The 8,481-nt window shown below is 43.0% G+C and overlaps 1 pseudogene; it reads right to left on the reverse strand.

The window, feature by feature from the left end:
* Nucleotides 1-5,125: 5,125 nt before the first annotated feature.
* LOC123780429 (large ribosomal subunit protein eL31 pseudogene) lies at nucleotides 5,126-5,495 on the reverse strand (annotated as a pseudogene).
* Between the last annotated feature and the right edge of the window lie 2,986 nt (nucleotides 5,496-8,481).

Below are 8,481 nucleotides of genomic sequence, written 5' to 3' on the forward strand. Positions count from 1 at the left end.
AAAATGCAGGTCTGGGGGCTCCTGGGGGGCTCAGTCATTAAGCGGCTGCCTTCGGCTCAGGTCATGATCCCAGTATTCTGGGATCGAGCCCTGCATTGGGCTCCCTGCTCAGCGGGAAGCCTGCTTCTCCCTCTCCCACCCCCCCTGCTTGTGTTTCCTCTCTTGCTGCCTCCCTCTCTCTCTGTCAAATAAATAAATAAATAAAATCTTTAGAAGAAAAATGTAGGTTCTGAATCCGGTGGCTCGGGTGGGGTGTATGTGCCTGAGAGCCAGCATTTCTAACTGGATTCTAGGGAATGTGGTCCTGATAACACTTTCAGTAGCAAGACCCCAGGGGACCTTGTTATAGAAACACAGAACACCACCACCCTCTCCCTCCAACCCCCCACTCCATCTACCCCCAGCTTTGTAAGGGCTCTCCCAGCCACCCTGGTGATCCTGGTCTATAACCCTATCTTCATACTACTCAAGGACCAGGTGACACCATGCAAACTATCTTCCTCCGGCTTCCCACTGGAAGCTTACTGAATCTCTAATAATAGTATTCGTATCTTGCTCAACTCCGTGGCAGATACTATGCTAATTAGGTACTCCCTGCCCATTAATCGTCACAAACGCAGTCTATGATCATCACACCAGTGATCCAGGTGAGACCATCAAGGCTCTGAGAACTCAAATACCTTGCCAAAGATCACACAGCCAAGGGGTGATAGAGCTGGAGATCCTAATCATTGCACCGTGCCTCTCGTCCATTAGTAACACAGGGCACAAGTGCCATGAGGGGTCTGAAGAGTGAACCGCCTTCATGGACTCCTGGCGCAGCTCTGGGACCTGTACCGAATCCCCCGGATTGTAGAAGGTTACCCTTACCAAACAGGACTCCATGCCTCTGGGGCACTGGAGCTGGGGCCACTCTAAAGCCCTGCCTTGTGGGTTTGAAAAGGAGTGGAGCAGGATTATTTTACATCCAGGCTGCAGGGAGAAGACAAAAGGACCAATAATCTTCAGATCATGAGGCTTTGGAAAGAATAAGCCATAAAGGGAAAATGGGCTTATCTCTAAGGTGGTCCTCAGATAACCTTTGCTACCACTTTGAGCTCTTAGACCAGACATTACTTTTGTTTGTTTGTTTGTTTGTTTTTCCAGCAGACTGAATAAGAGCATCTGGGAAGCATCTATTTGCTCTGGAATCTTTTACACTCAGCTGTCTACCGTAGTGATTAAAAAGGGGGACACGGGCCCCCATCTCCAAACATAGCAAAGGTCCAGTAAGCCCTTGTTATCTTGCACACACACACGCGCGCGCGCACACACACACACACACACACACACACGCACACACATGCCCATGAACACACATGCTTGATTTGCTAAGCAAATAAAGGTCTCAACGGTGGGAGGGGAAATACGTACCCACTTGTGAAAATAATCTTTAAAAGAATTTTGGGAGAATCTATCTTCCTAGATCTGCTTCCTTGACATTAATGTGGGTCTTGAGCTACCTCTCGCTTTGTTAAACTCACTATGGACAATTATCACCCGTGCTCATCTTTGCTCCGCATTCTTTTTCCTCTATAGCTCCGTGTCAGCTCTCCTCAGGGCACCCGGGGAGACCAGTCAAGTCTTGGAAAGAAACCGTCCCATATCCTTCATCTTTATTTCAGATGCTCCCTTCATTACCTCACCTTACTAAAAATCTGACTTTATCGGCAGGATGACACTGTCCTCTCCCCACATAGCATTCCAACAGGTACCTCCTATCTCCCACCTCCCCCATTCCACACTGACAAACCTTGTTCCTCTCCCGCAGCTCTCTTTCCTAACTCTGGCTTCCATCAGCCACGCTCAGTGAGCTCTGTGGAAGTCCACACCATTCTGTCTGCTCACCTTTCCCAAGCCTGCCTGTCTACCGCTGTCCTGGGAGGTATGTAGGTACCACTACCTACTTCCTGTCTACCACTTCCTGTCTTCCTGTCTAGGATGGTCTTCACATGTCCTAGTCTCTTGCTCCTCCCCTTTCTGGAAACATCTATAGATCTCCTCTTCTTACAGTTCCTCAGCCTTCTCAGGTCCTGAGACCTTTATCTCCACTGATTTTATGTTATCAGGACACAAATAGATCATCATGCAGAAAGGCTCCAGGCACCCCCTCAAGGGCCCTGAAATTCTCCTTTCAGCTCTCCAGGATCTCACATTCCCTTGAAGCTACTGAACCAGTGATCCTATCACTTCCCTTCTCATTGTTTTCTGAGTGTCCTCCTGATTCTACTTGCATCCTTACCCAGGCATGACTTCCCACTTTCAAGCCACACAATCGCCTAGGTGGGCCATTCCCAGCCTCAGGCATGTCTATAAGGTTCTCCCTACAGTGTTCCTTCCTTGTTTCCCTTTCACAGGCTTCATGAGGTCCCCACTCAGGGTAACCCGTACCTTGCAGTTTTGCTCCTCTGTGCGAGCCCACCGACAGAGCAGGCTGGTCGCTGGTTTTAGTTCTCGTTCCTATTATTTAACCTCAAGGAAGAGTTTGGTGCCCCCCTCTTGCAGCCTTCACTTCACTCCCCAGGTTCCCACCCGTCTCTGCCCCCTGCTCTCCTAAGATCCTTCTTTACTGACGATATTGGGATTGTCCGACATGGGGAGTTAACTCATTGTCTTTCCACTCCCTGTCAGCCTTCTTCTATTGTTTTTAGCACAGAACACTGTAATAAGCTCCTAACTGCACAACCCCATCCTTTTTCCCATTCCAACCCAGCACTGGTATTATTCCAAAGACCATGTTCCTCTCTTGCTTAAAAATCTTCAGGTTTCCCCCTTGCTGCTAAAGGATTTGACCTGCCAGGAGTGGCTGTTTTCCACCCATACCCCATTTTGTCTGACAACTAATTCTTTGCTCAGGTCATCTTCCCTGTCTTGAGGGCCTTCTCTCCCTCACTGTCACATGATCGAATCTTATCTTACCTTAGAGGCAAGCTCAAAACCCATCTCAGACAAGAAGTTGTCCCTAAACCCTCCTGCTACAACCTCTGTTTTCTTATAGCTCTTGAATACTCTTGCAACCTTTATAACTTCCCATCCTGTATTAGGGTTGACACACAAAGCTGTAAGCTCCTTCAGGGTTAAAGCCCCCAGCAACAGCACAGCACGAGACACCTGTTGGGCTATTCCAGATGCTTTTATGACGAACGGCAGGGACATAGCTAACAGAGGCAAAAAAGAGAAATCGTTAGATAAACACACACGGCAGATCACACAGCAGTAGTAAGTACAAGGAAACGGGGGCCTCGGGGACGACTAGAGCTAAAGACCTGAATTCAACCGCACACAAACTCTATGTCTTTACTTCTCTCAACATGCGTGGCCCTGAGAACTCTCGAGATTCACGTACAGGCTTCCACCTCCAAAGAAAGCTTAGATTCAAGTTTCCATTTGAAATAAATCTTAGAGACCTACTCTGATTGGTCCAGCCTGGGTCGAAGTATCTGTCCCTGGACCAGTCAGCGACGGCCAGGGGATGGGCGGACTCCGTCTATTAGGAGCTCACGCCTGAGTTCTGGAGCCATTTTTAGAAAAGAGGAATCTTCATGAGCCGGGCAGACAGCCCAAGAATTATAGCAGGCTTGTGTCCAATAACTTTTATAACAAACACGTGTTGTTAATATTTATATTAATTGATAAGAATTATGCAGTAGTGCCATAAAGAGTCAATCACCACTTAGGGTGGTTCTTTGTTATTTAACAATGTACCTTATTCTTACCTATCCATTAAAGTAAGACTTTTAATAGTTCCACTTGGCCAATCTAATTCCAATTAGAATATATACTTATAGGAAATTCATTCTTCCTTAAAGGACCTTTGGAATCATACTTTCCTCTCTTCTACCTAGGCCTTACCTCCTGCTAAAATGGGTTGATGAAGTTTCCAGGTATATATATCTGGTCCCCCAACAACAACAAAAATGGCATCAGGCCCAACTACACCTTTTTATTATTGTACAAATTCCTCTGTATATTGATCAATTTCCTCTCTTCCACCTTCACCAACATCCTATACCTTGAATCCCAGAATTTGTGGATTTGCTATATGGAGAGTATCTTTGTTTCCTTTGCTTACATTGGCCATTATTCATTATGAAGAATTATGGACATATTCCTTAAGATTGGCTTTGCCGGCATGGTCCCTTACGGCCGGGGCTGTGTGACTCAGATTGGAAAGTATGTCAAGGATGAGGGAATTTTTGTTACTTTGAGCTTTTTCATACTTTGAGATCTTTAATATCCAGAGCAGTCATTTTGACCCCTTTTATCAATACCACCTCCACTGAAAGTCCGTAATAACTGAATTACCCAGAACCTCTGTTTCTCGAGTCCTTGAGAGCTGGGGGTGGTGATGGGGTGGGAGATGGCACAAAAAATCTTTTATTTCAACTGAACACTGTAGCTAGGGGAGAAAAGGTGTGAAGAGATGTAAGACTAGGAGAGAGTGGACCTTTAACGCTTTACGCAGTAGCCGAACATCTATACGAAAAGGAGATTAATTTACCCAGATGACATGCAGATCAACTATCTAAACAATAAACTGAATATTTTTTCCATAGATTTGGAGTCGCCAAATTTAGCAAATAAAGATATAAGATGCCCAGTTAAATTTGAATTTGAGATAAACAATGATTTTTTTTTTTTTAGTATAAGTATGTCCCATGTAACACATAGGACATACTTGTACTAAAAAATATTTGTAGTTTATCTGAAATTCAAATTTAACCAGGTGTCCTGTATTTTATCTGGTAATTCTACTTAGATTAAATATTCTGGCCTTGTATAGACATAGTCTGAATTTTATTTTTTATCCAATAATCATTTTTTAAAGATATTTATCCACAGAAATGAAGCCCTTCCCATGGCTTATCTACCTTTCCACCACCTTTGAAATGGAAATTTAGACTGCTCTTCTCAATTTCAAACTTTCTTCCAAAAGGCCCACACCCTTAGCGTGCGGCACTAACGCTTCACAGTTTAATCAATAGATAAATTGAGTTAATTCTCTATTCTGTTAGTATGCTATTAATTTGATTGTTTCTAATTTTTTTTTTTTTGCCATCTTATACCTTAATTTGACCATCAGCCATTAGTTCTCATCCACATTAACCATCTGCAGATTTTGGAAAGTGGTGACAAGTACATAGGTAACCAACGTAGAGAGCTTGCTTGGTGACTCTTCATCCTCCTTATGTTTTTCTGGACAACAGCACACGGATACAGTATGGAACATTCCTTATTCCTTTGGCCCAGACAGCTTTGTTAAGCCTGGTGTCAATGGGTACCTCTGGAGTTCCCATGTCCTTCATGGCAAATTTCTGGATCTCTTTGAGTGCCCGAGGGGCTCCTTGAAACCCACTCCATGAATGCGTTGTGAATGTTGATGTGTATTCTCTGGTTACTACCACGTTGATGGCAGAATGGCCCTTCGGCTCGCCACCCTTGTTTGAGGGAGCCATTCTGCTGGGCCCTGGTTGGAAAAGTTCATTGCTTCTAATTTTGAATACACTGTAGTGCTTAGTCCAGCATCAGAACATATGGTAAGAACTACATAGAGGTGATGTAGTCGTCTATTCAAGGACTGCTTGTCCAGCGCATATTTCATGTGTTGTACTTTTCTAGGCTCTACAAGATGCTCAAACATATATGAAATTCATTCAACAACTCTTTATGCGAAGTCTACTGGGCCAGGCCATTAGTCAAGGTGCTAGGAGTGCTACAGAGTTTCCATGCTTGAGGGATTCCAACATTGAGGAAGAACACATCAGATAAGGTGGTAAAAAGAACCAAGATCCCCAACCCCAAGGGACATGGTGTTCCACTAACTACCAGGGTTTTGGTTTTGCTGAATAATGTATACAAACTGGTTAAAGGCTGACTTTCTTAAGATAACAAAGAGAACTTTTAAAGTTGGGTGGGAGAAAAGAAGCAATGGGCAGAGGTGGGCTCTTTGGTAGCAAGAGGAAACATGTCTGATGGGGTAATGAATGAAGTTTCTGCTTGGTGATATGTATGGGGTGTGACCCCTCTTTCATAGGTTCTGAAGAATCTTCACTAGAATACCAATTTTCTTATTAATGTGTTGAAGTATTAGATGTGTTTTAGAGGATATGACATAGTGGTGAGTAGGGCCTCAAAGTGAATGTAAAGTAAGAGCCAAGGCTCCCCGTGGGAGGCCCACTGCATCTGGGTTACATCCTGGGGATCCTCATCTTGCATATTTGATAGAAGTTAAAGAATCCAGCTGCATTTTAGGTTGTTGTTCCTAAGAAGACAACTCACCATCCATGCCAAACATTTGGATTTTTGTGTAACAGAGTGAAGATACTTCTGGCATGAGCTGCAATGGTTCTTGGCATCAGTTAAGTTTCTTTTTGTTTCAAGCGAATCAAGGCCAGTTAGGCAAGGGAAAAAAAGGAAGATGTGGGGGAAGGGCTTGGTGGCAGAATGTGTTAGAGGCACGTGGGAGAGCTTACAGCTGGAAGAGCTGACCAGCTAGGCCTAGAGAAAGACAGGGGGACAGGGACCAAGGACCTCCCCCAGGGACCTTGGCCAGCACTTATGGATATTTTGGGGGTCTGCTGCTATCATGTGTTTTAGCCCTATTTACTTGTCATCTCTGTTCATGTTCCCAAGTTCCTGTGAGAGAATCTGATTAGTACAGCTGGAGTCAAGGGCCTCTACTCTTTGTGGCAGAATCGTTTAAGTTGGCCAGTCTCCTCTTTTCATGTCTTTAACATAGATCAAAACTAGGTGGAAATGGTGTAATCTGGGATGCTTATGCTGTGTGTCCCTCTTTTGGTTTCACTGAGGGTCCTAAATTATTCCCTCTCTCTGACATGCACTAATTTGGAAGTTATATGCACTCTGCTTCTACTCTTTTGGTGAGAGTAGAAAAATTCCAACTTGCACCCGTAACCCACCAAAGTCTAAGTTAATCAATATCTTTTTTTTTTAAGATTTTTTTTTTTTAATTTATTTGACAGAGAGAGACACAGCGAGAGAGAGGGAATACAAGCAGGGCGAGTGGGAGAGGAAGAAGCAGGCTTCCCACTGAGCAGGGAGCCTGATGCGGGGCTCGATCCCAGGACCCTGAGATCATGACCCGAGCCGCAGGCTGACACTTAACAACTGAGCCACCCAGGCAACCCTAAATTAATCAATATCTTGACTCAACTCCCAGGCAATACAAAAACCTTAGAATGCTTACTCCTTACCTACTTATAAATTAATTACTTACTCCATTACTCCTTACCTATTTATAAATTAATTTTTTCATATATTTTAAGTCAACCATTAAAAGACAACCAAAAATTGTGAATTACGACTTTATATTTATAGTCAATGTTCATTTGCCCCTGCCATTTGCTTTGCTCTTTGCTTTTTTTGTATCTCAAACATTCCATATAGGATCTTTTATTAATTTTTTATTTTTTGTTCTGCCTCAGGTACATGCTTTAGCATTTCCTTTAGGAGCTTTTGTTAGTGATGAACTAACATTTTGTTCTTATTCTTGAAAGACTTTTTTCCCCCCACTGGATAGATAAATTCTAGGTTGCAAATTATTTCTCTCAGTGCACTGAAGCCCTATCACTGTTTTTCTAGCTTCCATTGTTTGCTTTTGAAAATCTGCTGTCAGTAGAGCTGCTGCTGGTCCTTTAAAGGCAATCTTTTCTCTCTCTCTCTTTTTTTTTCTGGCTGCTTTTAAGATTTTTCTCCTTATCTTTAGTTTTCTGCCACTTCACTATGAAGTGCCTAAGTATGTTTTACTTAATCCTGCTTGGGATTTGATGCGTTTTCCAAATCTCTGCAGAAGTATCTGGCAGTTCTGAAAATGTTTAGTTATCATGACTTTAAATATTTCCTACTTGGTTTTTTTTTCCCTCTCCCTCTTTCTAGAAATCCTATTTAACATTCTCTTGCATGTCTCTCAACACCTCTTTCCCAGTTTTCATCTTTTGATTCTGTGTTGCATTTAGAAAAAATTATTTTGCTCTTTCACTAATAGTTTCTCTAATTGTGTTTAATTGATCCCCTGAGTTTTTAATTTTGATTAAAACTTAAAGTTAGTTATTTTTTAAGTCTACTGACACTTTTTACAGTTTACCATTCCATGCAGATATTTCTTTTTTATTTTATTTGAGAGAGAGAGAGAGGGCATGAGTAAAGGAGAGGGCAAACTCCCCACTGAGCAGGGAGCGTGATGTGGGGCTCAATCCCAGGACCCCAGGATCATGACCTGAGCCGAAGACAGATGCTTAACTGACTGAGCCACTCAGGCACCCCACCATGCAGATATTTCTTAATTCTATTTTAAACACTAAGCATGGATGCTTTGTAATTTATAACTGCTAATTCAATAATCTAACATCTACATGGGTCTTTTTTGTGGCTCTCTGTTACTTCCATGGGTTTCCTTGTGTGCTTGAATATTTTTAATTATAT

Source organism: Ursus americanus, chromosome 27, assembly GCF_024610735.1.
Source record: "Ursus americanus isolate L20-20 chromosome 27, mUrsAme1.1.p, whole genome shotgun sequence".
Taxonomy (NCBI): domain Eukaryota; kingdom Metazoa; phylum Chordata; class Mammalia; order Carnivora; family Ursidae; genus Ursus; species Ursus americanus.